This window comes from Chiloscyllium plagiosum, chromosome 19 (genome assembly GCF_004010195.1).
Source record: "Chiloscyllium plagiosum isolate BGI_BamShark_2017 chromosome 19, ASM401019v2, whole genome shotgun sequence".
NCBI classification, from domain to species: Eukaryota; Metazoa; Chordata; class Chondrichthyes; order Orectolobiformes; family Hemiscylliidae; genus Chiloscyllium; species Chiloscyllium plagiosum.
Genome location: NC_057728.1, coordinates 61,316,395 through 61,343,344, shown reverse-complemented (window position 1 = coordinate 61,343,344; position 26,950 = coordinate 61,316,395). Strand labels below are relative to the sequence as shown.

General features: G+C 42.3%; 1 long non-coding RNA gene across 1 annotated transcript; it reads right to left on the bottom strand.

Moving 5' to 3' along the window:
• Nucleotides 1-9,876: 9,876 nt before the first annotated feature.
• Nucleotides 9,877-26,578, bottom strand: LOC122559314. Its single transcript, XR_006314393.1, has 3 exons — nt 26,244-26,578; nt 14,923-14,970; nt 9,877-12,826 (listed from the first exon to the last, which is right to left on the bottom strand). It is a non-coding gene; the product is annotated as an uncharacterized LOC122559314 (long non-coding RNA).
• Between the last annotated feature and the right edge of the window lie 372 nt (nt 26,579-26,950).

The window sequence follows — 26,950 nt, the reverse complement described above, 5'->3', positions numbered from 1 at the left end:
GCCTCAATTGACCCTACCTCCATCACATTTCCAGGCAGTGCATTCCAGACCCTAACAAGTCACTGTGTGAAAAAGCTTTTCCTCATTTTACTCCTGCTTTTTTTGTAGATGGTTTTAAGTGTATGCCTTCTTGTTTGTGTCCCTTTTATGAGCAGGACCGGCTTCACCCTCTCTACTCTACCCAACCTGTGCATGATTTTGAAAACTTCTATCAAATTTTCTTTGAGCGTTTTTCTCTCCAAAGAGAACAGTCCCAATGTCTTCAATCTATCCTCAGAACTGAGTCAGAGGTAACCGCAATCTATCTGAAGGAAGATTCAGTTGCCCAGAATAAAGTACAGAAAATAACTCACCAATCACATGCAAAAACTTACAGCTGTGACAAATAGCCAGAAACAAACCCAAATTGAGCAAAATTGCTGTTATCTACGAACAGCTTTCTTTTTCCAGGGTCCATTACTTTATATTCTTTGCCGAGATGGACATGGATTCATTATTAACAAGTCCTTTTCTCCCTTTAATGATTTAATTTATTTCAAAATACCTTATGGAAACCTTATACCTTTGTAAAAACCTCTTTATCTTAAATTGAAAATCCCACAATTTACTACCATTAGTTTCTTAAGCCTTCATATGTACCTTCAGATCTTGACTAGTCACCTTTATTTAACCTATCTCACATTGTTCTCCTTCACATATTTCATTCTCTCAATGATATTCTGTCTGCTGAAAGTTTCCTTATTTTGATCCATTCCAGTATCTGTCATGTCTAAGACCTGCTCATCATGGCCATTTTGTTCAGCCAATCTTAATTCCTATCGAACTGTTGAATCATGGTTCACTGAAGTAACCTCTATCCAACATACACATAATAATTAACTTGATATTCCAGCAGATTCCTAACTCAGCAAGTTTGATTGAAAGACCAACAGTTTTACATTACAGAACATAGAACACAGAACAGTACAGCACAGTACAGGCCTTTCGGCCCTCGATTTTGTGCCGGCCTTTTATCCTACTCTAAGATCAGACTAACCTAAATACCCTTCATTGTACTAACTTCCATGTCACTTAAATGTCTTTAATGGTGGTTTATTTTAAACTATCTGTCACTTGCTCTCCCAGGTTTGCAAAAGGCCTTGCCTTTCCTATGGGCAAGCTTTCTTTTAAGCATTTGCGGTACCTACTAGCTCCCCATATTCTTGGATCAGTTTATTCCTGAGATGTTGCAGGGAATGGAGGGTTTTGAGTTCTAAGGAGAGGCTGGATAGGCTGAGACTTTTTTTCACTGGACCGTACGAGGTTGAGGGATGACCTTATAGAGGTTTATAAAATCATGAGAGGTATAGGTAAGGTGAATGGCAGGTGTCTTTTCCCTCAGGTAGGGGCATTCAAGACTAGGGGCTATATGCTTAAGATGACAGGAGAAAGATTGAAAAAGGACATGATGGGCAACATTTGTGCAAAGAGTGGTTCATGTGTGGAATGAGCTTCCAGAGGGTGTGGGTACAGTTGGAACGTTTAAAAGACATTTAGGTAAGTACATGAATAAGAAATGTTTCAAGAGATATAGGCAGGTGTGGCTAGTTTAGTTTGGGATTATGGTTGGACCAAAGGGTCTGTTTCCATGCTGTATCACTCCATGACCATGACTCTATGAATTGTCATGGGCATTCAGAAGAGCCATAGGAGTCAAATTTAATCTCTGAACCCATCCTAGTTGCCCAGGGAGCAGCCAGGAGTCAACGCTATGGGTCTGGCATCACATGTAACTCAGACTGGTTAAAGACAGCAGTTTTTTTTCCCTAAAAGGCAGTAGTGAACCAGGTGTTCTGGATGTAGGTTTGCTTGCTGAGCTGGAAGGTTCATTTCTAGACATTTCGTCACCCTACTAGGTAACATCTTCAGTGGGCCTCTGGATGAAGCACTGTTGATAATTCCTGCTTTTTATTTAAATGTTTGGGTTTCTTTGGGTTGGCGATGTCATTTCCTGTGGTGACATCATTTCCTGTGGTGATGTAATTTCCTGTACTTTTTCTCAGGGAGTGATAGATGCGGTCTACCTCGATGTGTTTGTTGATAGAGTTCCGGTTGGAATGCCATGCCTCTAGGAATTCTCATGCGTTTGGCTTGTCCTAAGTTGGATGTGTTGTCCCAGTTGAAGTGGTGTCCTTCCTCCTCTGTATGTAAGGATGAACCAGATGTGTTTTTCCCCAAACAATCAGTTACAGTTTCAAGGTCATCATTAGACTCTTCAGTCCAGCTTTTTATTGAACTCAAATTCCACCAGAATGGGTCCTCAGAATGCATCTTTGGATTAATAGCCTAGTGATAATACCACTGGTCATAATGTCTCCTCAGTATAGTGATCACCAGCCAAAAATAATCTAAGACACTGAAATCTTGAACAACTTCCAGTACAACAAAGCTGTTATTTTATCTGTTTCACAATAAATTCATATGTACACTGAAAATACTGTTAGTTTCGAACACAGTAGATCTCTATAAAACATTCAGATTGTGTGTTTGGAATTCCTTTAGTGTAATACTTTTACCCTGCTATGACTACTCTGTTTTCAATTCATTCATCAGCTGCGGGAGATGCCAGCATTGTCAATATTTATTGCTTGTTCCTATTTACGCTTGAGGATATGGTATTTAAACTTTCTTAAACTACTGCAGTTGGTCGAAAAAAGCTGCACTCAAGCTTCTATTAGGGAGAGAGTTCCAGGATTTGTAAATGAAGCAGCAATGATATGCTTCCAAGTCAAGACCATGTTTGGAACTTAAAAAGGAAGTACCTGGAACATGTTTATGATATATGTGATTGGTTATAAGTTTACCTTCTTTAAAAAAAATCAGAGCTGCTTTACAAACCTTGCACAATATCTTAACTTATTTAAAAGTAGAATATTAGCTGATTTATTTATTTATGCTTGAGAAAGTTCTGTTGCATAATGTATGCTGCAGCTATCTTGTGAACAATGATTTTTGTTCAGGGGTGAATTGTTGTTTACTCATTCAAAAGTCATTTTGTGCTGTATCTGTAGGATTAGGTGAGGAGGGGTCACAGTCCCTACTTTTTAACCCTCTCTTGGTCAGTCACAGTAATTGTTTTCGCTTGTTTTTATTAAATATGTGGTGGATTGATGAATAGCGTACGACATATATTTTGGAAGTTGGATTTTAAAATAGAGGGAGATGGATCAGAGAGTAGAATCCCTACAATGCAGAAGCAGACCATTTGGCCCATTGAGTCCACACTGACCTTCTGAAGGGGGTCCCACCCAGACCCGCTGCACTACCCTATCCCTGCATTTCCCATGGCTAATCCTCTTAGCCTGCACATTGCTGGACACCATGGGCAATTTAGCATGGTCAATCCAGCTAACCCGTGCATCTTTGGACTGTGGGAAGAAAGTGGGGCACCCAGAAGAAACCTACATGGACACAGGGAGAATGTGCAAACTCCACACAGATACTCCCCCACAGGGGAATTTGAACCTGGGTTCCTGCTGCTGTGAGGCAGCAGTCCTAACCATGAGCCACTGTGTTACCCCATAATGTATGTCAGTTCTGAGAAGATTTTTTGACTGGGTCAGAAAATCTTTGAAACAGTGATCTATGTGCATCAATTCCAACAACAAATGTGACTGTAGTTAATTGCTGGGGAGAGCTCATGTCGTGTTAATGGACGGAATGGTTATAATGCTGAGTTTACAACAGAGCAACAGGACTTTTATTAAGATTTGACTTCAGAACAAAAGGTTTAGTTCAGAAGGGAGGGCAGTTTCCTCCCGTCAGACAAGTTTGGATAGAAATCTGCAAATTTAAAATGTTTAGGTCATCAGATTTGTGAAAGGTTCACACCTGCTGACTGGAAAAAGATCATAAAGTCATCGGACTGTTAAGAAGGCAGACGGAGTATTAGCTTTTATTGGTAGAGGGATTGAGTTTTGGAGTCATGGGTCATGTTGCAGATTTACAAAACTCTGGTGTGGCCGCACTTGGAGTATTGTGTACAGTTCTGGTACCACATTATAGGAAGGATGTGGAAGCTTTGGAAAGGGTTCAGAGGAGATTTACTAGGATGTTGCCTGGTATGGAGGGAAGGTCTTATGAGGAAAGGCTGAGGGACTTGAAACTGCTTTCATTAGAGAGAAGAAGATTGAGATGTGACTTAATTGAGACATATATGATAACCAGAGGGTTAGATAGGTTGGACAGTGAGAGCCTTTTTCCTCGGATAGTGATGGCTAGCATGAGGGGACATAACTTTAAATTGAGGGGTGATAGATAGAGGACAAATATCAGAAATAGTTTCTTTACTCAGAGAGTAGTAGGGGCATGGAATTCCTTGGCTGCAACTGTAGTAGACTCACCAATTTTAATGGTCATTGGATAAACATGTGGATGATAATAGAACAGTGGAGGTTAGATGGGCTTCAGATTGGTTTCACAGGTCGGTGCAACATCGAGGATCTGTACTGCGCTGTAATGTTCTATGTTCTATAACTACAGTTATAGAGAAAAGAAGTTATGCAGAAAAAGAAACTGGGAGTAGTCACTAAAATACTGGGAGTGAGATAGGAGGAAACTCTGCTTTGCTGTTTGCGTTAAGATCTTTTAAACTGTTTTCTGTACAAAAATATACACACTATAGCTTTCTTTTCTTTTTGTGTATAATAAGCTTTATGTTCTATGTTAAAGAACATCTCCAGCCTCATGTGAATATATTTCAGCTACTGAACGCTATGGTAACCAGCTGTAAAAATTAAACGTCGCATCTATCAATTTTGGGTTCATTCAGGATTGGACTTGTCCAGTATATCCAGCAGCTGGCATCATCACAGTCACTTCAGTTCACTTAGTCAACCAGATCAAAAATGGCTTTCTTGAATGGACAAAAGTGTAGTTTTATTACCTTCTACCAGGAACTCCCTACCCCACACAAAAAAGACCTCAAGTACACAGAGTAAAATGGAAAATAACAAACCTACAAAGAAATGGGAGGGGAGTCTAGTACAGACTAGAAGCTAAAGGCATATGCAGTTACAAATCTTAAAGAGTCCCCTGATTGTGTGAATAAAAACTCCTGAGTCCAACTGTTTACAGTTCTGAGGAAGGATCACTCAACCTGAAATGTTAACTCTGATTTCTCTTCACAGATGCTGCAAGACCTGCTGAGCTTTTCCAGCAATTTCTGTTTTTGCCTCTGATTTACAACATCCACATTTCTTTCAGATTTGGTTTTGCTGTTATCCTGTTCCTTCCCTGGCAGGGAAGTCTGCAGATCCTGAGTTCTCAGTGAATGATATTTCTTTCAAGTTGCCTTTTGCATTGGTTTCTGTAATTCAGCAAGAGAGAACACAAGAGAAAGGCTCTCAGTATCCTTGCTGTTGTCAGTCCCTATTGCCATTTCTCCCCTTTTTTTGCTCAAGCATTGCAGCTATTCCTTTGCAGATTCTGGTAGATGTGTCGTCAGTTCAGTTCAGGCTGGAACACATCATCCTCTTAACATATGCAGTTATCAGGTAAGTAAAACGAGAGAGATAAATTTCTTTTTCCCATTGTATTTTAATGCTATTGATTAAAATATTAATTCCAACGCGTGTAGTTTTGTATAGTGTGGTTGCCTGTGCTTGTCAGGTGATAACAACAGTCATTCTAAGTCAGCAATACCCTCTTTAAAATCATCCTTCGTCCATTGAAGACCCAAGTATTAAAATTAAATGATGGAAGTTAAATCTTGACTGTCTGTTTTCACAACAATCATAATCATTTGATTAATATTGCATAATTGGAAAGAGTTGCATTGAAATTAATGTTATGAGACATTGAAAATTAATGATCAATTATTAATTTAAGCGTACAATTAAAAGCAGAGAATGGTAAGTGAGGGCAGGATGGGGGCTGGAGAGTGGATGGGGGTGTTGGTAAGAGCTGGGTCTCCATACCCACAACAACATTTCCATTCCACCTCCCCCCCACCCCCCTAACCTTCTACCCGACTTCCTCACCCACATCTCTCCAAACCCTACTTCCTGGTGCTGGATTCCTTGGTCAGAAACTGAATACCTTTGAATGATGGATGACAATTGTCTCACTGCCACTGGTTAAATCCCAGCGGCGGCAGGAAGCAGCCTTAAGTCGATACCAATTTCCCTCTTAATGGCGTCCAAGTGCACCCTCTAGCCTTCCTGTCCTGGACTCTCAGGAGACTGGGAGGTGACTGGGTCTTCATCCCTCACTCTTGCACCCAACAAAAAGACTTCCCGACGTTTAAACCCACCTCGGGGGAGGGGACTGTGGTGGAGGAATGAAATTCCTCAAACAGCCTCAGTTTAATGTCTCATTTCAAAGACAACAGTTATCTTTGCAAAGGGAATGAATAGAAAACTCAGTCAACATTACTTTAACATTAGGCTGGGCTTCCTATGGGAAATAGAAGAAAGTGAGGACTGCAGTTGCTGGAGATTAGAGTCGAGAGTGTGGTGCTGGAAAAGCACAGCAGGTCGGGCAGAATCCAAGGAGCAGGAGAATCAACATTTCGGGCATAAACCCTTCATCAGGAATGAGATGCCTCACTCGATTCTCCTGCTCCACGGATGCTGCCTGATCAGCTGTGCTTTTCCAGCACTGCACTCTTGACCAGCCATGGGAAGTGTCGGACCTTCCTTGATTTTAAAAGTTTTCCTTTTTAAGGCGATAGTATCAATGGTGATGTGGTAGGATAACAATTTTAGGCACTTATAAAAGCCTGACTGACAACAGCAGTGATCCTAATGAAGTTATTGTACTTTGTACCCCCTTTGACAAATGCCTCTCACTGTAGTGAGTTGGCCATTGCAACTATGTTAAATATTTCTCTGCATTATATTTTGATCTATATATCCTAGCAAATACTCTACAAGATGCTCAATGGACAATGATGCTTAACTGGTACCTCAGTTGCTAGCCTAAATACGCATCCTCCACCATTTCGAAACAAGCTGCACTCTTAAAAGGATCCACTGATTTAATTTGATTTCTTGCTGTCACATGTACCTAAGTACAGTGAAAGGTTTTGTCTTGTGAGCAGTCCAAGCCGATCACAACAGACAAGGACGTACAGATTGATTGAACAAGTTACAAGTGTACAAAAGCAAGATCAACATTAGATTTGAAATTTAAGAGGTCCATACAGCACTCTATTAACAGCGGGGAGGAAGCTGTTCGTCAACTTGTTTGTACGTGTGTTTAAGCTTTTGTCCCTTCTGCTTCACGGAGGAGGTTGGAAGAGATTATAACTGGAGTGGGGAGGATCTTTCATGATGTTGGCTACCTTTTCACAGCAACGAGAAGTGTAGATGGAGTCAGTGAATGGCAGTGACACACTGAGGCATCTTCAGTAGCATGGTGCAAACCCACAATATTCATCATCTCCTAAGACAAGGGCAATAAGTTGAAGCCCTCCATTACACCGATTCCAGAATTGGTCACATCGATTTACTGCTTCACGGTGGCTCACAGTCCCAAAGCTGTACATCAAACAACACAAGGGGAAAACCTTTATCATACTCAAGAGGAAAGCTCACCACCATCAGAGCAACGAGACATAGATAACAAGCACCGACCTTGTCACTGACACCTACATCCCAAAGTGGTCAGAAAAAGGAAGAATGAAACCCCGCAAGGGTACAAAGGATTTGTGTGAAACAATGAGTCATCCTGTCACAAGTGAAAACAATTGCTTCATTAGACTAGCGTGAAATCTCATTGTCAGTTGGAAGGGGAACATTCTTCATTGAAGTGAAGGGGAAGACAATGTACTATCGCTGCACTATTCAACAATATAATCCAAGTAAAATTCTGGGGAGCTGGGTCAAATCCTGCTATTGGCAGAGGGTGGAATCTTAGTTCAATAAAAATCTGGAGTTAAGGATCTAATGATGACCATGAAACTGTTGATTGTTTGGAAGATGTGTGGCTCACTAATGTCCTTCAGAGAAGGAAATCTACTGTCCTCTCCTGGTCAGGCCTGCATGTGACTCCAGACCGCCATAACGTGGTCAGCTCACAACTGTCCTCTGGAATGGCTGAGCAAGCCAATCAGTTGTATCAATCCAAATTGAAATTGGAAGGACCACCTGACATCGACCTAGACACCGGAAAACACAGCAGCAGAAACAGCCCAGTTGCCCCTACAAAGTCCTCCTTACAAACATCTGGGGGCTAATGCCAAAACTGAGAGAGCTGTCTCACAGACTCATCAAGCAACAGCCTGACATTTCCATACTCACGGAATCATATCTTACAATGTCGCAGGCACCACCATCACCATCCCTGGATATATCCTGTCCCATTGGCAGGACAGACCCAACAGAGGCGGTGGCACAGTGGTATACAGTCAGAGGGGAATTACACTGGGAGTTCTCAACATTGACTCTGGACCTCATGAAGTCTTACGAATTCAGGTTAAACATGGGCAAGGAAACCTCTTGCTGATTACCATATACCATCCTCCCTTGGCTGATAAATCCATACTCCTCCATTTTGAAGAACACTTGGAAGAAGCACTGAGGGTGGCAAGGACACAGAATGTACTCTGGGTGGGGGTTTTCAGTGTCGAAGACCAAGAGTGGCTCGGCTCTAGAATTACTGATCAAGCTGGTTGGGTTCTAAAGGACATAACTGTTAGACTGGGTCTGCAGCAGGTAGTGAGGGAGCAACAAGAGGAAAAGCATATTTGACCTCATACTTACCAATCTGCCAACTGTAGATTCATCTGTCTATGACAATATCAGTAAGTGTGACCACCACACAATCCTTGCGGAGATGAAGTCCTGCCTTCACATTGAGAATACCCTCCATCATGTTGTGTGGCACTATCACTGTGCAAAATGGGACAGATTTTGATTAGATCTAGCAGCTCAGGACTGGGCATCTGTGAGGTGCTGTGGGCCATCAACAGCAGCAGAATTATACTCCAGCACAATCTGTAATCTCATGGCCCGGCATATCCCCCACTCAACCATTACCATCAAGTCAGGGGGTCAACCCTGGTTCAATGGACAGTGCAGGAGGACATGCCAGGAACAGCACCAAGATTACCTGAAAATGAGATGTAAACATGGTGAAGCCACCAAATAGGACTACTTATGTGCCAAGCAGCGTAAGCAGCAAGTGATAGACAGAGCTAAGCAATCCCAGAACCAACAGATCAGATCTAAGCTCTGCAGTACTGACACATCTTGTTGTGAATGGTGGTGGATGATTAAACAACTCACTGGAGGAGGAGCTCCACAAATATCCCCAACCACAATGATGGAAAAGACCAACACATCAGAGCAAAAGATAAAGCCTTTCATAAACCTGTAAGCCTTTGTTTCATTTTCACCTTTTGTGCCAAGGGAATGTTTTGGGATCGTTGCAAGTATTTTGGAACAGCATCATTACATTGGGATAAGAGACAATCTAATTACCACCTTTGCCATTTAATGGTGTTACTATCACTGAATCCCCCACCACATCCTTTGTTATGGACCAGGCCAGACCCCCTCAAAACATTTCAAGAAGATAGCCCAGACCCTAACTTTGCTAGTTGTTTTAACCAGGTGTAAAGTGGATATTCCAGGAGAGAATTAGCTGGTCAGACTACTTAGTTTTAAACAAAATAGAATTCATGATTACTGAATGAAATATAAAGAACAGAAAACAGAATACCACATACCTTATCCTATTCAAAAACCCAACAGACTATCCCAACGTAATGATGCTGTTCCAAAATACTTGCAACGATCCCAAAACATTCCCTTGGCACAAAAGGTGAAAATGAAACAAAGACTTACACACACTGCTGCTGAACAGCCAGAGCTGCTGAACTGGCCGCTCCCCTTTCATTATACAAGGTTTATTACAACTCGGAAGCCTTCTGCGTGAGGCAATATCTGTTATCTGCAAATGAATAGTCCCTAAAATCTATCCAAACTCTCAGACCTTTCAGAGTCTGGGCCATTTACAACCTCTCTGAAAAAAAAATTGATGACATGACCTTGCCAGAATGAACAGCCTTGTCACACCTTGAGGTTGTCATTGACCAGAAACTTAACTGGACGTGTCACATAAACATAGTGGCTACAGGAGCAGGTCAGAAGCTTGGAATTGTACAGCAAGTAACTCATCTTCTAACTCCCCAAAGCCTATCCACCATCTGCAAGGCACAAGTCCGGAGTGCGACGGAATACCACCCCACCTTGCTGGATTAGTGTAGCTCCAACAACACTCAAGAAGCTTGACACTATCCAGGACAAAGTAGTCCCCACTTGACTGGCACCATAGCCACAAGCATCCACTCCCTCCACCACCGACGCTCAGTAGCAGCACTGTATACCATCTACAAGATGCCCTGCAGAAATTCACCAAAGATCCTTAAACAGCACCTTCCAAATCCACAACCCATTTTCATCGAGATGGAGAAGAGTGGGCAGATATATGGGAACACCACCATCTGCAAGTTCCTCTCCAAGCCACTCACCATCTTGACTTGTAAATATATTGCTGTTCCTTTAGTGTCACTGGGTCAAAATCCTAGAATTCCTTTCCTCATGGCATTATGGTCATATGGCCTGTAACAATTCAAGAAGGCAGCTCACCCCCACCTTCTTAAGGGCAACTAGGAACAGGCAATAAAAAAAATTGCTGGCCAGCCAACAATGCCCACTTCCTACAAGTGAATTTTTAAAAAAATTACCGTATATACCGTAAAGTCGATCTCATGTAAAAGTCAACTCTGATTTTTCTGGAAATTTCCATTTATCTCATGTAAAAGTCGACACTAGTTCTTCACAGATAACAGATCAACATCTGTAAGTCAAGGGTATTATCCTGTACATAAACGTTACTATGAGGACACATTTTTTTGTGCTGTTATGTGATTTGATGTGCAATTCACACTAATGATGTGCAAAAGAGTCAGGTGACAACCAACCTCGTGGAATGTAGTCAAATACTTAGTTGAGGTTTTGAAATTTCTTCATCATTTTATGTAAAAATGCTGTGCAGAAAAAACAAAAAATATGCAGCATCATTTAAACTGAAAGTTTCAGACAAGTTTCAGACAAGACAAATAACTGTGTAGCAGCAAGAGAATTTTATGTTTCGGAGACACTGGGGAAAGATATCGAACAAACTTCAGACAATGCTACAATGAAAGTGTAACCCTAGCAAGTCATCACACAATTGGAGAAAAGGTTGCTGGGTGGGTATTTGAAAATCGTCAAAGCGGAAAATGTGTTAGTCGTGAATCGATCTGAATCCATGCACGAAACAAATCAAAGAAGGTTGGAATTTCGGGTTTTAAGGCAATTGTTGGATGGTATATTCAAGGTTCATGAGAAGGCATGACTTAGCACTCTGACAGAGAGGTAAGATTGCTCAAAAGCTGCCTGCTGAACTAGAAAAGATATTACAGTTTCACCAGTTTGTAATCTGAAATCAGCAGATGGAAGGCTACAAGTTATCGTGCATTGTAACCATGCATGAAAAAGCCTATTACTCTCCACATGTCGGAGAATTGAACTGTGAACCAAAAAGGAGAAAAAACAGGATTGGTGAAACCCACTGGCCATGAGAAAAATAGGTTTCCTTGAGTTTTTTTTCTTGAATGGCTGATGGCACTAAGTTAAAACTGTTTTTAAGAGAAAAACTTTGCCAAAGGAGAAATTTCCAAAAGAAATTGTAATCCATATGGATGGATGTAGAAAATGGAGAAAGGAAGTTTGGAATTTATGACCTGATGGACTATGCAAGGAAAAGGGTTTGCTCATCTGGAACCAGTTTAGATCCCATCCAGTGAAGAATGTTACATCCGAACAGAGAACACTGACGTCGCTGTAGCTCCCGATAGAATCACAAGTGTTCCTCAATCAATAGCTGTTGGTATTAATAAGCCATTTAAGGACATGATTAGAATGAAGTGAAATAACTGGATGTGTGTTGGAGAAAAAACGTACACAAAAGGAGGCAGTATGTGGGCTCCATCATTGCTGTTGATCTGTGAATGGACCGTTGATTCATGGAAGGAAATAAAAACTGACATTACTTCTAAATCATTCAAGAAAGGTGGAATTTCAAATGCATTAGAAAGTGCAGAGGACGATGACACAGATTAAGAAGAAGAAGAGGCTGATGTGGTACCTCTAACTCCAGACAGTGAGGATGAAGAGGATCCATATAATGATATCATTCATCCTGATGATTTTGAAGCTTTATTCGGTGCTGAAGATTTTGAGTATGTGATTTTGCAGGATTTTAATGAACTTTTGTATTTTACATGTTTAATTTAAGATGTACCCTGTAACTGTGATTTAAAACTAAATTATATTTCTGCTTCACTTTTTGCATGTATAAATAAAAGCTTACTGATTTGTTTTTGTTTCTATTTTCTTTTGCCAGTAATTACCGTATTTTGTGGTTTTTGTTTTCTTTATTCATTTAGAGATCATTTGGGCTTTTGTTATGACATGGTATTTTGGATTATAGTATGAATTTCAAAAGTAGTATCCATGTAATAGTTACCCCCATAAATTTAATGTTAAAAAGTAATCTAAAAGATTTGGCTTTTACACAAATATATACAGTACATTTTCCAAGAACTCAACACATTACAACAATAAAATGTAAAAGCAATATTGAAAATCTGGTGCCAACATCATCAAACAGGAAGAGCATGCAAACAATACCTTCAGTCAAAGGTTTTGTAAATATTTTAAAACAATAACTATAAATCTCTGACAAATCTCAGGATATTGTCACCTTCCTGATTCTTCAATGGAGAACTTGTTCCCTAAGAGAAGAAAGGTTGGGAGAAACATTATTCTGAAGTGTTGTTTTTCATTCAATGATCAGGTATTACTTCATATATGAACTGCAAACAGATTACTTCCACATAATTTATTGCTCTCATAATAAATGTTTTCTAAATAGTAACTGTCACGCATCAGTGATTAAACACTGATCACATTTATCTGCGCCATTCAGATCTAGTCTTTCTTTTCAGATCAGCCATGATCTCATTGAATAGGGTGGTACAGGCTCGAAGGGCTGAATGGCCTACTCCTGTTCCTAGCACATGCATGTCAGGGCAGCCATGCCATGATGACACTGTGTCCTAAATTATTTTCAGCGCTGTGTGGATAGCCTGTAAAATCCAGCTCTTTGCATCAATGTGACATAAAGGGAGTGAATGCCATGCTAGAACTGAGCTATGTCTATTTTCCTTATCCCATTTAAGTCCCTACTGCAGCGCTGAGAGTTGGAGACAGCTGGCTTTCTCTGTAGGGGGATGGCAGATGGCCGTGTGGGTATGCCTCCTGGAACCCTGTACCTTGGGGTTTGGCACCGTGATGCTCTGGCTGACTAGCAACAGAAGTGCGGGGTGACAGCGGTGGGACCGTAAATGATACCTGCTTGAGAGAGGGCAGCATGTTTGACTGCACCTTATCACTGCCACTCACCAAGAGAATCACATGGAAACAGAGAAAATAGGAGCAGGAGTAGGCTATTTGGCCCTTCGAGTGTGCTGAACCATTCAATATGATCATGGCAGACCCGTCGACTCAGTACCCTGTTCCTGCTTCCTCCCTTTTGCTTATATTTAACTCCTTGAAAATGTTCAATGTTTTGGTCTTAACCGCTTTCTGTGGCAGAGAATTCCACAGGCAGCCCACTCTCTGGGTGAAGAAATGTCTCCTCATCTCAGTCTTAAATGGCCTCCTCATAAGCTCAAAATGCAACCCAGTGAATTTGAACACCTTTCTGAGCTTATCCTGAACTTCTGCCTCCGCGTGAAGTTGGTGTGAAGATTAGTGTTATTTGAGGCTAACTGAATAGTTGGTAGGGCTTTTCATAAGAATGCATTCACTAACCTGTCTACTGCAGTGACAAAGATGTGTAGTTTAGGTGGATTAGCCATGGGAAATGCAGAGTTACAGGGAGAAGGTGAGGCTGTGGGTCTGGATGGAATGGTCTTTGGCGGGTTGGTGTGGACTCGATGGGCTAAATGGGCTTTCACACTGTAGGGATTCTATGATTCTATGAATTCAGTGGATTTCTTACAGCACTGGATTCTCAGAGTCAAACCATTGACATTGAACATCACAGCAAACTACCTCCTGCTGTGTTGTGGGAAGAGAACTTTTCTCCTGTGACTGCATCCCATTCGCTTTTCCATTCTGGAATTATATCTCAAAACCTGGGAATATGCTCACTTCCTTGTTGCATCATTTTTGGTCTTGACTTGAAGGTTTTCCAATATAGCCCAATTAATTTTGTTTCTTGCTACGAATAGGCTGCACCTTGCCTTAATGAAGCTCAGAGTTGAAAAGTCTGGTGCTGGAGAAGCACAGCATTCCTGATGAAGGGCTTCTGCTTGAAATGTCGACTCTCCTGCTCCTCGGATGCTGCCTGACCTGCTGTGCTTTTCCAGCGCCATACTTTTTGACTCTGACTCTCTAACATCTGCAGTCCTCACTTTCTCTCTTAATGAAGCCCACTCAGGCTGGTTTTAACTGGCACCAGTGGTTGAGTGAACATAGTGTTGCAGAGATGCACAACCATGGGTAAAAGCAGGCAATGTGAGATTCGCAAGTACCTCAATCAGGGGTGGGATAATTGTGCATCATGGTCATGTGACCAAATCAGGGGACTATCCAATTTAGCCACCCAAGTATCACACTCCTATGAATAAAGCATAGTTCAAATAGACTGTTGTATCACTTGGTCAAACTTGCTGTTTGCTGTTTCAAGTATCCAAGCGTTTAATTTGTTGCTTCTCATGAATCTCGCCTGCATAACAAGTTATGCAGTGTGTGGACACCATGCAATACTTGGCACTTTATTTCATGCATCTTTCTGAATCATTGCTGTCATCAATTCTATTACCTTTAACATTTTTAGCTTGGTCAATCTTCCTGTTCATTTCCCGTGTACCTATGCAGCAGAGAGAGAAGATGCATTAGTCATCCAGTTTCTAAGGTGATATTTTATTAAATGTCAGCAGTGATTATAAGGGAGAGACAGCCTGGCCTTGGGGATATGCAGCTGTCATTTTATTGAATGCAGATAGTGCAAATATAGAGGAAATAGCCTGAGGTAGGGATAATAATCAAGCCTTAGCCTTTGATGTCTGAGGATTGTTTATTGAGACCTCATGTTAATTTCCGCCAGTAATAAAAGAAATCATGGTTAAATTGAATGAGGTCCCACCTTGTCAGGTAGGGGATCAAATCCAAATCCACCATGGAACACTGAGGAGTAATCAAGCTTTTACAATTTTGGCTTAACAGTCATCTCAGGTGGTGGAGCAAAATGAAGCTGTCATGAGTTCGCACACATTATACATGTTATACACAGATATATCATGTTATACATTCTATCCGTTAGCTCAGTTGGCTTGAGGGCCAGTCTATAATTGAGAATTTGCCAACAGGATGGGTTTGATTCCCATTCTGGAAACTGTCTCCTTGTCCTGTCCCGGAGAGTTGAAGCCAATGGCAAACTACAAAAGAAATGAAAACATCGAATCGAGCAGCAGGAATAGGCCATTCAGCCCTTTGAGCCTATGCCACCATTCAGTATGATGTCAGTGTTGGACTGGGGTTAACAAAGTCAGTAGTCACATGACACCAAGTTATAGTCCACAGGTTTATTTGTAATCACAAGCTTTTGGAGTGCTGCTCCTTTTTTGGGTCATCTGATGAAGGAGCAGCTCTCAGAAAGCTTGTGATTTCAAATAAATGTGTTGGACTATAACCTGGTGCCGTGTGACTTCTGACTTTGACTATTCAGTAGGATCTCGGCTGAACCACTGTTTCAATTCCTACTTCCTTTAACAGCCAAACATTTACCTTTTTTTTGAGTAGGTTAGTGACTTCTGTAGTAGAGGATTCCACAGGCTGTCAACCCTTTCTCTGAAGAACTGTTTCCTCACCTCAGTCCTAAATGGACTACCCCATATCCTGAAATCGTGACCGCTGGTTCTAGAATCCCCAACTGGGGAAAATATCATCCCTGTATCTAGTCTGTCCAGTCCTGTTAGAATTTTACACGTTTCCGTTAGATCCCACTTTCAACCTTCCAAATTCTAGTGAATTCAGGCCCATTCGAACCAATCTCTCCTCAGAGGACAGTCCTGCCATCCCTGACATCAGCCAAGTGAACCTTTGTGGTAATCCCTCCATGACAAGAATATCCTTTCTCAATTGTGTCTGTCTACTTCAATGCCAGGAGCATCTGGAATAAGGTGGGTGAACTTGCAGCGTGGGTTGGTACCTGGGATTTCGATGTTGTGGCCATTTCGGTGACATGGTTGGAGCAGGGATTGGAATGGTTGTTGCAGGTTCCGGGATATAGATGTTTCAGGAAGAACAAGGAAGGTGGTAAAAGAGGGGGAGGTGTGGCATTGTTAGTCAAGGACAGTATTACAGTGACAGAAAGGACATTTGAGGACACATCTACTGAGGTAGTACGGATTGAGGTTAGAAACGAGAAAGGAGAGGTCACCTAGTTGGGAGTTTTCCATAGCCCTTTGAATAGTTCCAGAGATGTAGCAGAAAGGATAACAAGGAAGATTTTGAATAGGAGGGATAGTAACAGGATAATTGTTATGGGGCCTTCAACCTTCCAAATATCATCTGGAAATACTATATTCGAGCACTTTAGATGGATCAATTTTTATTCAATGTATTTCCTAATACAATGTGCAGACAGACCAACAAGGGGTGAGGCCACATTAGATTTGGTACTGGGTAATGAACCCAGCTAGGTGTTAGATTTGGAAGTAGGTGAGCACTTTGGTGATAATGTCCACAATTCAGTTATGTTTACTTTAGTGATGGAAAGGGATAGGTATATACCACATGGCAAGGGTTATAGCTGGGGGAAAGGCAAGGACTTAATAAGAGAGCTAAGAAGAGCCAGGAGGGGACATGAGAAGTCGTTGGCAGATAGGATCAAGGAAAACACTAACATTTTCTATAGATACATCAGGAATAAATGGTTGACTAGAGTAAGATTAGGGCCAATCAAGGATAGTAGTGAGAAGTTGTGTGTGGAGTCAGAGGAGAAAGGAGAAGTGCTAAATGAATTTTTTTTTGTCAGTATTCACACTGGAGAAGACAATGTTGTCGAGGAGAATATTGAGATACAGGTTACTAGACTACACGGGATTGAGGTTCACAAGGAAGCGGTGTTAGTGGTTCTGGAAAGTTCTGGGCCAGATGAGATTTATCTTAGGATTCTCTGGGAAGTCAGGGAGGGGATTGCAGAGCCTTTAGATTTCATCTTTAAGTTGTCATTGTCTAGAAGAATAGTGCCAGAAGACTGGAGGATAGCAAATGTTGTTCCCTTGTTCAAGAAGGGGAGTAGAGACAACCCTGGTAATTATAGACCAGTGAGCCTTACTTCAGTTGTGGGTAAAGTGTTGGAAAAAGTTATAAGAGATAGGATTTATAATCATCTAGAAAGCAATAAGTTGATTAGGGATGGTCAACATGGTTTTGTGAAGGGTAGGTCATGCCTCAGAAATGTTATTGAGTTCTTTGAGAAAGTGACAAAACAGGTGGATGAAGGTAAAGCAGTTGATGTGGTGTATATGGATTTCAGTAAGGCGTTTGATAAGCTTCTCCACAGTAGGCTATTGTACAAAATAAGGAGGCATGGGATTGAGGGTGATTTGATGGTTTGGATCAGAAACTGGCTCGCTGAAAGTAGACAGAGGGTGGTGATTGATGGGAGATGTCCATTCTGCAGTTCAGTTGCGAGTGGGTGTTTACTGCAAGGATCTGTTTTGGGGCCACTGCTGTTTGTCATTTTTATAAAGACCTAGATGAGGACATAAAAGGATGAGTTAGTAAATTTGCAGATGACACTAAGGTCGGTGGAGTTATGGATAGTGCCAAAGGATGTTGTGGGTTACACAAGGACATAGGTAAGCTGCAGATGTGGGCTGAGAGGCGGCAAATGGAGTTTACTGTGGGAAAGTGTGAGGTGATTCACTTTGGAAAGAGTAACAGGAATAAAGAGTATTGAGGTAATGGCAAGATTCTTGGTAGTGTAGATGAGCAGAGAAATCTCGCTAGGAGAAATTGAAGACTGCAGATGCTGGAGATCAGAGCTTAAAAATGTGTTGCTGGAAAAGCGCAGCAGGTCAGGCAGCATAAAAGGAACAGGAGAATCGACGTTTCGGGCATAAGCCCTTCTTTACCGCTGTCCATGTACATAGATCCCTGAAAGTTACCACTCAGATTAATAGGGTAGCAAGAAGGAATATGGTGTATTAGCTTTTATTGGTAGAAGAATTGAGTTTCAGAGCTGTGAGGTCATGTTACAGCTGCACAAAACTCTGGTGTGACCGCACTTGGAGAAAGGGTTCAGAGGAGATTTATTAGGATGTTGCCTGGTATGGAGGGAAGGTCTTATGAGGAAAAGCTGAGGGACTTGAGGCTGTTTTTGTTAGAGAGAAGAAAGTTGAGAGATGACTTAATTGGTAGATATAAGATAATTAAAGCGTTAGAAAGGGTGAACAGTGAAAGCCTTTTTCCTTGGATAGTGATGGTCAGCACAAGGGGACATAGTTTTAAATTGAGCGGTGATAGATATAGGACAGATGTCAGAGGTAGTTTCTTTACTCAGAGAGTGGTAGGGGCATGGAACACACTGCCTGCAGCAGTAGTAGATTTGCAAACATTAAGGGCATTTAAATGGTCTTGGATAAACATATGGATGAAAATGGAATAGTTTAGGCTGGATGGGCTTCAGATTGGTTTCACAGGTCAGCGCAACATCGAGGGCCAAAGGACCTGTAATGTGCTGTAATGTTCTATGTTTTATTTTCTATGTTCTTAAGTGAGGACACCAAAACCACACACAATATACCATGTTTGGTCTCACCTGTCTAATTGCAGTAAGATTTCCCGACCTCTGAACTGAAATCCCCTCACAGTGAAGGTCAATATGCCATTTGCCATCCTAACTACTTGCTGCAACTGACTGCCTACTTTCATCGAGTGGTGTACGATGACACTCAGATCCCTTTACACATCTACACTTTCCAATATATCACCACATAGATAACACACTTCCCTTTTGTGCACCAAGTGTATATCTTCCCATGTCCTACTACATCTGCCATGTTTTTGTCCATTCACTTGTCTAAATCACCTTAAAGCCTCCCTGCATCCTCCTCACCACGTGGGAACAGAGCAAGAGGTGCAGGCCATTCAGCCCCTTGAGCTTCTCCTGCCATTCAATGAGATCATGGCTGGTTTATGACCTAATGACTTATATCTGTTTTTGGCCCTTAATATCTTTGATGAAAAAGCATTTATCTATCTCAAATTTAAAATTAACAACTGATCCAACATTCACTGCCCTTTGTCTTTGACCACCCTAACATGTCCCGAGAATAACGTGGCCTTATTTTCAAAATCTGCCCCTGAGTTCTAGAGTCTCAAAGTAATGGAAATAGTTTATCTTTCTTTACCTTGTATATCCTGATAATATTTTGAAACATTTGATCAGATCACCGTTTATGTTCTAATTTCTAGAGAAAGCAGACCAAATTTGTTTGATCCCTCCTTGACATTTAACCCCCGGTATCATTCTTGTGAAGATACATTGTACTCCCTCCAAGGCGGATATATCCTTCTGAAATAACATGCACAGCCCAGGATCCCGTCACCAAGTCCCCTTTATTTACTTGTGCGCAGTACACTGGCTGTGGCCAGCCAGCTCAGAGTCAGATTCTAAATCTCCTGTTTATATTTTTGTATGTGACATTTTTGTTTTGCTTTATTTCAAACAGTTTGGTCTACAAAGAAACACAGATCGAACATTCCTGCCTTATAATTTCCATGTGAATAATTCTGGTCTGAGGTCAAAGTGACATATTTTCCTCAAGTTTCATCATCTTTTATTCAAATAATCAAGCCTCTGATACAGCAGTTTTCATGTCATAGATTTGGCAGAAACAAGTGTAAATATGACACTTGCCTCCCCCCCACCCCCACCCCACACACACACACACGCACACACACACACACACACCCATTTAAAACTCAATGTAAATTAAAAGGCATGATTGGTTACAATTTTTTATATTGGAAATTTAAAAATTCGAGGATGTCCACCTCATGTCCCATCTTTGTAGAAACTCAGCACTTCTTGCTATAATTTGCAATCATGTCACATGTGATTGTTTCATCAGAATTGATCTTGGTGTTAACTTGCTCCCCCGCCAGTTTATAGATGTCATCTGGTTCATGCCTTTAGGTTCTGCCTTCTTCACCGTCATCATGTCCAGAGTCAGTTTTGGTCCTGCAGGAATACTCATTTTGGCTGTGACAGATTTGCCCAACTTGTTCTGGTAGTCTATCTCACAATGATACCATTTGTATCAAGCGAATAAGTTATCTCCTGTTCTTTTTTTTATTTTATTAAACAGTACAAATTACAGTTTGACAATAAACAGAAAGCAGCAGTTCACAAAAACAACCCACTATATACAGCAAAGCCAAACCCCAAATCCCACCATTCAACTAGTTTTCAGGGAGATGAGGACTAACCTCAAATCCCACTTCCATTTAACACAAAAATAACAATAACAAACACTGACAAGACAGTACAATCAAATGAGAAACAATGTTATCTCCTCTTCATATTTTTAAATATATTCTTTCTTTTATTTGCTGGTTTTTTTCTTTCACACCCACACTACTGCCTAACTGCGGTAGTGCTTATATTTTCCCCAGCACCCATGTTGTGTGTGATAGAGTCATAGAGCTATAGAGATGTACAGCATGGAAACAGACCCTTCGGATCAACCCGTCCATGCTGACCAGATAGCCCAACCCAATCTAGTCCCACCTGCCAGCACCCGGCCCATATCCCTCCAAACCCTTCCTATTCATATACCCATCCAAATGCCTCTTAAATGTTGCAATTGTACCAGCCTCCATCACTTCCTCTGGCAGCTCATTCCATACACGTACCACCCTCTGTGTGAAAAAATTACCCCGTAGGTCTCTTTTATATCTTTCCCCTCTCACCCTAAACCTATGCCCTCGAGTTCTGGACTCCCCAACTCCAGGGAAAAGACTTTGTATATTTACCCTATCCGTGCCCCTCATAATTTTGTAAACCTCTATAAGGTCACCCCTCAGCCTCCGACGCTCCAGGGAAAACAGCTCCAGCCTGTTCAGCCTCTCCCTATAGCTCAAATCCTCCAACCCTGGCAACATCCTTGTACATCTTTTCTGAACCCTTTCAAGTTTCACAACATCTTTCCGATAGGAAGGAGACCAGTATTGCATGCAATATTTCAACAGTGGCCTAACCAATGTCCTGTACAGCCGCAACATGACCTCCCAACTCCTGTACTCCATACTCTGACCAATAAAGGAAAGTATACCCTTATCCTATCTACCTGCGACTCCACTTTCAAGAAGCTATGAACCTGCACTCCAAGATCTCTTTGTTCAGCAACACTCCCTAGGAGCTTACCATTAAGTGTATAAGTCCTGCTAAGATTTGCTTTCCCAATATGCAGCACCTCACATTTATCTAAATTAAACTCCATCTGCCACTTCTCAGCCCATTGGCCCATCTGGTCAAGATCCTGGTGTAATCTGAGGTAACCCTCTTCGCTGTCCACTACACCTCCAATTTTGGTGTCATCTGCAAACTTACTAACTGTACCTCTTATGCTCGCATTGAAATCATTTATGTAAATGACAAAAAGTAGAGGGCCCAGCACCGATCCTTGTAGCAGTCCACTCGTCACATGCCTCCAGTCTGAAAAACAACCCTCCACCACCACCCTCTGTCTTCTACCTTTGAGCCAGTTCTGTATCCAAATGGCTACTTCTCCCTGTATTCCATGAGATCTAACCTTGCTAATCAGTCTCCCATGGGGAACCTTTTCGAACACCTTACTGAAGTCCATATAGATCATATCTACCACTCTGCCCTCATCAATTCTCTTTGTTACTTCAAGTTTGTGAGGCATGATTTCCCATGCACAAAACCATGTTGACTATCCCTAATCAGTCCTTGCCTTTCCAAATACATGTACATCCTGTCCCTCAGGATTCCCCCAAACAACTTGCCCACCACCGACGTCAGGCTCACTGGTCTATAATTCCCTGGCTTGTCCTTTTCACCCTTCTTAAACAGTGGCACCAAGTTAGCCAACCTCCAGTCTTCCGCAGTCTATATCTTCCATATCCTTTTCCACAGTAAATACTGATGCAAAATACTCATTTAGTATCTCCCCCATTTTCTGTGGCTCCACACAAAGACCGCCTTGCTGATCGTTGAGGGACCCGATTCTCTCCCTAGTTACCCTTGTGTCCTTTATGTATTTGTAAAATCTTTTTGAATTCTCCTTAATTCTATTTACCAAAGCTATCTCATGTCTCCTTCTTGCCCTCCTGATTTCCCTCTTAAGTATACTCCTACTTATACTCTTCTAAGGATTCACTTGATCTATCCTGTCTATACCTGACATAGGTTTCCTTCTTTTTCTTAACCAAACCCTCAATTTCTTTAGTCCCATGTAGAGAGCCTTCCACTGAGGATCCCCACCGCACGGTGGGAAAATGGGCACGCCAAGACGTGTCTGTGCAGTGGATGAGGGCGAAGAGGGGGATGGTGTGCAGCAGTAGTCTGTACAGGGCACCTCCTGTTCATTTAAAAATTTTTTTTTGGCCAGTGACAAGCAGTGCCCTTCACATCAAAGGACAATGCTGTGTGATCAAACAGTGAAGGGGAGGGCAGGGATTAAATCAAAATAGAGTTGGAGGGGGAAATAATGCACTCCACTCCCTGCGGTGCCCACCTCTCCCTGAACAGCTCAAGGGTGTTGGTGGACACCATGTGCTCCTTCTCCAGAGACACCCGGGCTCTAACATAACCGCGGAAGAGGGGCAGGCAGTCGGCTCAAATGACCCCTCCTCGGCCCGCTGACTGGACCTGTTTATGGCCAGTTTGGCCAGGCCCAGGAGCAGACCCACGAGGAGATCCTCTGACCTACCCTCCCCCCTCCGTACTGGGTGCCCAAATATCAGGACTGAAGTGCAACCAAAAACAGAGAAGGAAGTTTTTAAGAAAATCAAAAAGGGAGTGCAAGTGCCCACTGACTCCACAGCACCACAGAACAAGCAGTTGGGCTGGGAGTCCATGGACCACTGCAATGTGTGGTTGCAGAGGACTGCTGCGTGCAACACCCTCCACTCCAGATCCCCAAGAGAAAGGGGGAGGACCCCCACATAGAGAACCCTCTATTGGAGATCTCCACCGCCTGGTGGCAAATGGGCATGCCAAGGTGTGTCTGGATGGTGGATGAGGGAGAAGAGGTGAACGGTGTGCAGCAGCAGTCTGTACAGGACATCTCCTGTTTATATTGGTCAGCCAGGTCTTCCTGATTTACAAGGAAGCCCCAATCAAGGATCTCATAGTCAACAAGATCCAACTAATTCCAATCACTTCACCTAAGTTGTGCTGCCCAGATCTACTCAGATCTGTTGGGGGCTGGTGGTGGTGGAGGGATGTGGGTAACCAGGGTTTTGGATAACTGCAGCATAACATCTGCATCTTCATACTCCAGTCCTCTAGACATAAAGACCAGCATTCCATTAGCTTTCCTGATTATTTTCTGTACCTGTTTATGACTTTTTAAAGACTTATGCACCTGAACCCTCAAGTCTCTTCGGCATCTACTGTATTTAACTCCATACCATCTAAGAAATACCCTTATCTATCCTTTCTTGGTCCAAATGGATAGCCTCACTCTTGTTTACATTAAATTCCATCCACACTGGTTTTGTCCATTCACTTTGCCCATTTGTGGTTTTACGGTATCACCTACACACTCTAAAATGCCGCCAACTTTGTGCCATCAGCAAATTTGGATGCATGACTTTCTATGCTGTTATCCAAGTCATTACCCACCCAGTTTTGTTTCATTGTTTCAAGTACTGATTCTTGTAGTTGCCCACTATTCATTCCCTGCCACTCATCCTTCCAAACCCCATTTGAAGGTACCTCTCATTGATTTCCCCCTCACCTCCCACATGAGTTGAAATCCTTGAGAAAAATGATCATGTTGGTGTGGTTGGAACAGCAAATATTATTTGGCATACGGCTGCTGTTTGTAACCAACGACTGTAGTGATTGTAAGGAGGTTAGTCAGGTGGACCTCATAGAATATGAGTTCCCTGATTGGGGCTGTTAGCCTGGTCCAAACAAGGAGCCCGGCTGACAGATAGAAACAGGAGTGTCAGAGATTCTGTTCACTCTGAGGGAGCTGGATCAGTGTCAAGGATTCTCCACATGTAAATAAATGGTGACTTTTTGCTGGGATACCAGCCTCTGGGGAGTTATTTCACTATAAAAGCTGACATAGCATCAAAATGAATGTAAGTCTTGAAACAGAAAATGGACTCCTATACTTATCAGGAAAGCAGTAGGATACGATCCATTTGAATCTGATGGACTTCTGAATTAAATTGGCCCTGTTTGGTTTGCCTCACAGTGGAGAATCACATAGGGCCCTGACAGTGTGCATGATAGTGAGAAACCTGGGAACCCTGTGAGAAATCAGGCAAGTCATTTCTCCATGACGGCAGCAACTCACTGGATATTGTAACAGAGTCCAGACAAGGTTCTCGCTAGGCAGCAGTGCGATGCTTATTCTGGAGGATTATTACTTGTTGTCGACCTCGTTGACTGCACATCTCACCTCATTGAATATGGAACTTCCTGTCTGACCTCAGCCCTTTCCCATATTCAGGAAATGGGACGTTGAGAATGCAGGACAGTTTTGTTTATTTCTCTGGGCCACCATGTCAGACACCCCACAGCACCATCTCAGGGTACCTTCCTGGACACTGGCTGCACTCCATCCGATGACACTGGCATGTTACAGCTGCCAGACTCTCAGTACCCTCAAGGGACCTCTCCGATCCAATCACAGAATGCTCCTGTAATTCACAGCAGTACTTTGGGGAGCACCAGGAACCAGCAATGAAGTGCATCGGCAGGGTATCTTGGTGAGCAGGCTGGACTGGGCTGCATCTCAGAGCTGCTTGCTTGCTCTCTTCGTGCTCTCTCACTTTAACACTCACTCACTTGATGCTCACTGCTCTGATGATCACACCATCCCTGCCTTGCCTTCAGGCTTTGAGTTTTGTTCTCACAGGCCCCCAACAATATCTCCAATTTGCCAATTGCATTTAGCAGATTTGCATTGACGAAACACATGTTATAACAGAACGACCTGAATTTAACCAGACCGTATGGGCTCACTATGGACTAAGTCTTATTTTCACTGCAATCAACTGCGATACTGATGCCATTGCGACCCAAGAGGTTAGATTAGCGGGGATATGTATGAGCTGACACCTGTCACAGGCTTCTGCCCTGCCTTACCATTTTGCATCAATGCAAAGCCGGGAAACCAGTGACGGTCTGGTTAAATTCAGGCCGTTCTGTTATAACGTGTTTCGTCAGTGAGAATCTGTTGTAATGCAACTGATGAATTGGGGACACTGTTTCTACAGAGCAAGATTACACGATTACATCGCCAACACTTTAAGCAGCGTTTCTAAAGAGCAATTTTTCTATAATGCGGGGTTGCACTAGAACACAACCACCATGTTATAGAAGAACTGACTGCAGATAGGAACAGCATTTTAAGCCTGTTGCGCCATTCATTTAGAATGGGCTTCATAAAGAGACATTTTCTACTCTGAGTTACTATACCTGAAGACAGGAACTGAACTGGATTCACTACATAAATACAGATGCTCCTAAAGGAAGTTAGAGGCTAGGAATACTGTAGTGAGTAACCCCCCCCCCCCCCCCCCCCCCACCCCTCCTGATTCCATACAGCCTGTCCCACCAACTACAAGGCATAAGTCAGGAGTGTGATGGAATACTCCCCACTTTCCTGGAATAATACTCCAACAATACTCAAGAATTTTGACACCATCCAGAATAAAGCAGCCCCCGCTTGATTGGCACCAATCCCTCCAGCACCGACGCTCAGTAGCAGCAGTGTGTACCATCTCCAAGATACACTGCAAAAATTCACCAAAGATCCTCAGCAGTACCTTCCAAATTCACGACCACTTCCATCTAGAAGGACAAGGACAACAGATACATGGGAACACCGCCATCTTCAAGTTCCCCTCCAAGCCACTCACCATCCTGACTTGGAATTATGTCGTTCCTTCACTGTTGCCAGGTCAAAATCCCAGAGCTCCGTCCCTAATTTGTCAACCTACAGCACATGGACTGCAGTGGTTCAAGAAGGCAAATAATCACCACCTTCTGAAGGGAAATTAGGGACTGACAATAAATACTGACCCAGCCAGCGATGCCCATATCTCATGAGTAAACATAAAAACGAGGAAGTTGGTTACATTTTGAACTTGACATTGTTGGTGAAATGAACTGTGTAATCGTAAAACACAACATTGATACAACACATTGAATGCATATGCCCAATTTTCATTTCACTGAAACATTTTGCTCCAACTTCAAGGTGCAGGGGTGAGTGACGTTCTGTCTCTTGTTTCCTTGACAGCTCACCTATAAGGTCGATGGACGCTTTCCTAACAAAACGTTTCTCATGAACTAGCAGAAAAGCTACAAAAAGACATCAGTGGGATTTTTTTCAAAGGTCAGAGTGAGGGGGAGGATTATTTGCAAACATTTTGACATACTGTTCTTGTTTGCACATTGTCATCACCTGCTGACCCACCCTAAAGCTCAACTCCAGAATCTATTGACAAAATTCAACACCCCACGTCAGTTTCTTGGTAGTTCTTGTTTGTAGAAGAACAAATGACGTACAAGCCCAGGATTTGAACAGTGTGGTAACTGCATGGATTGGCCTTATTGGCAATAC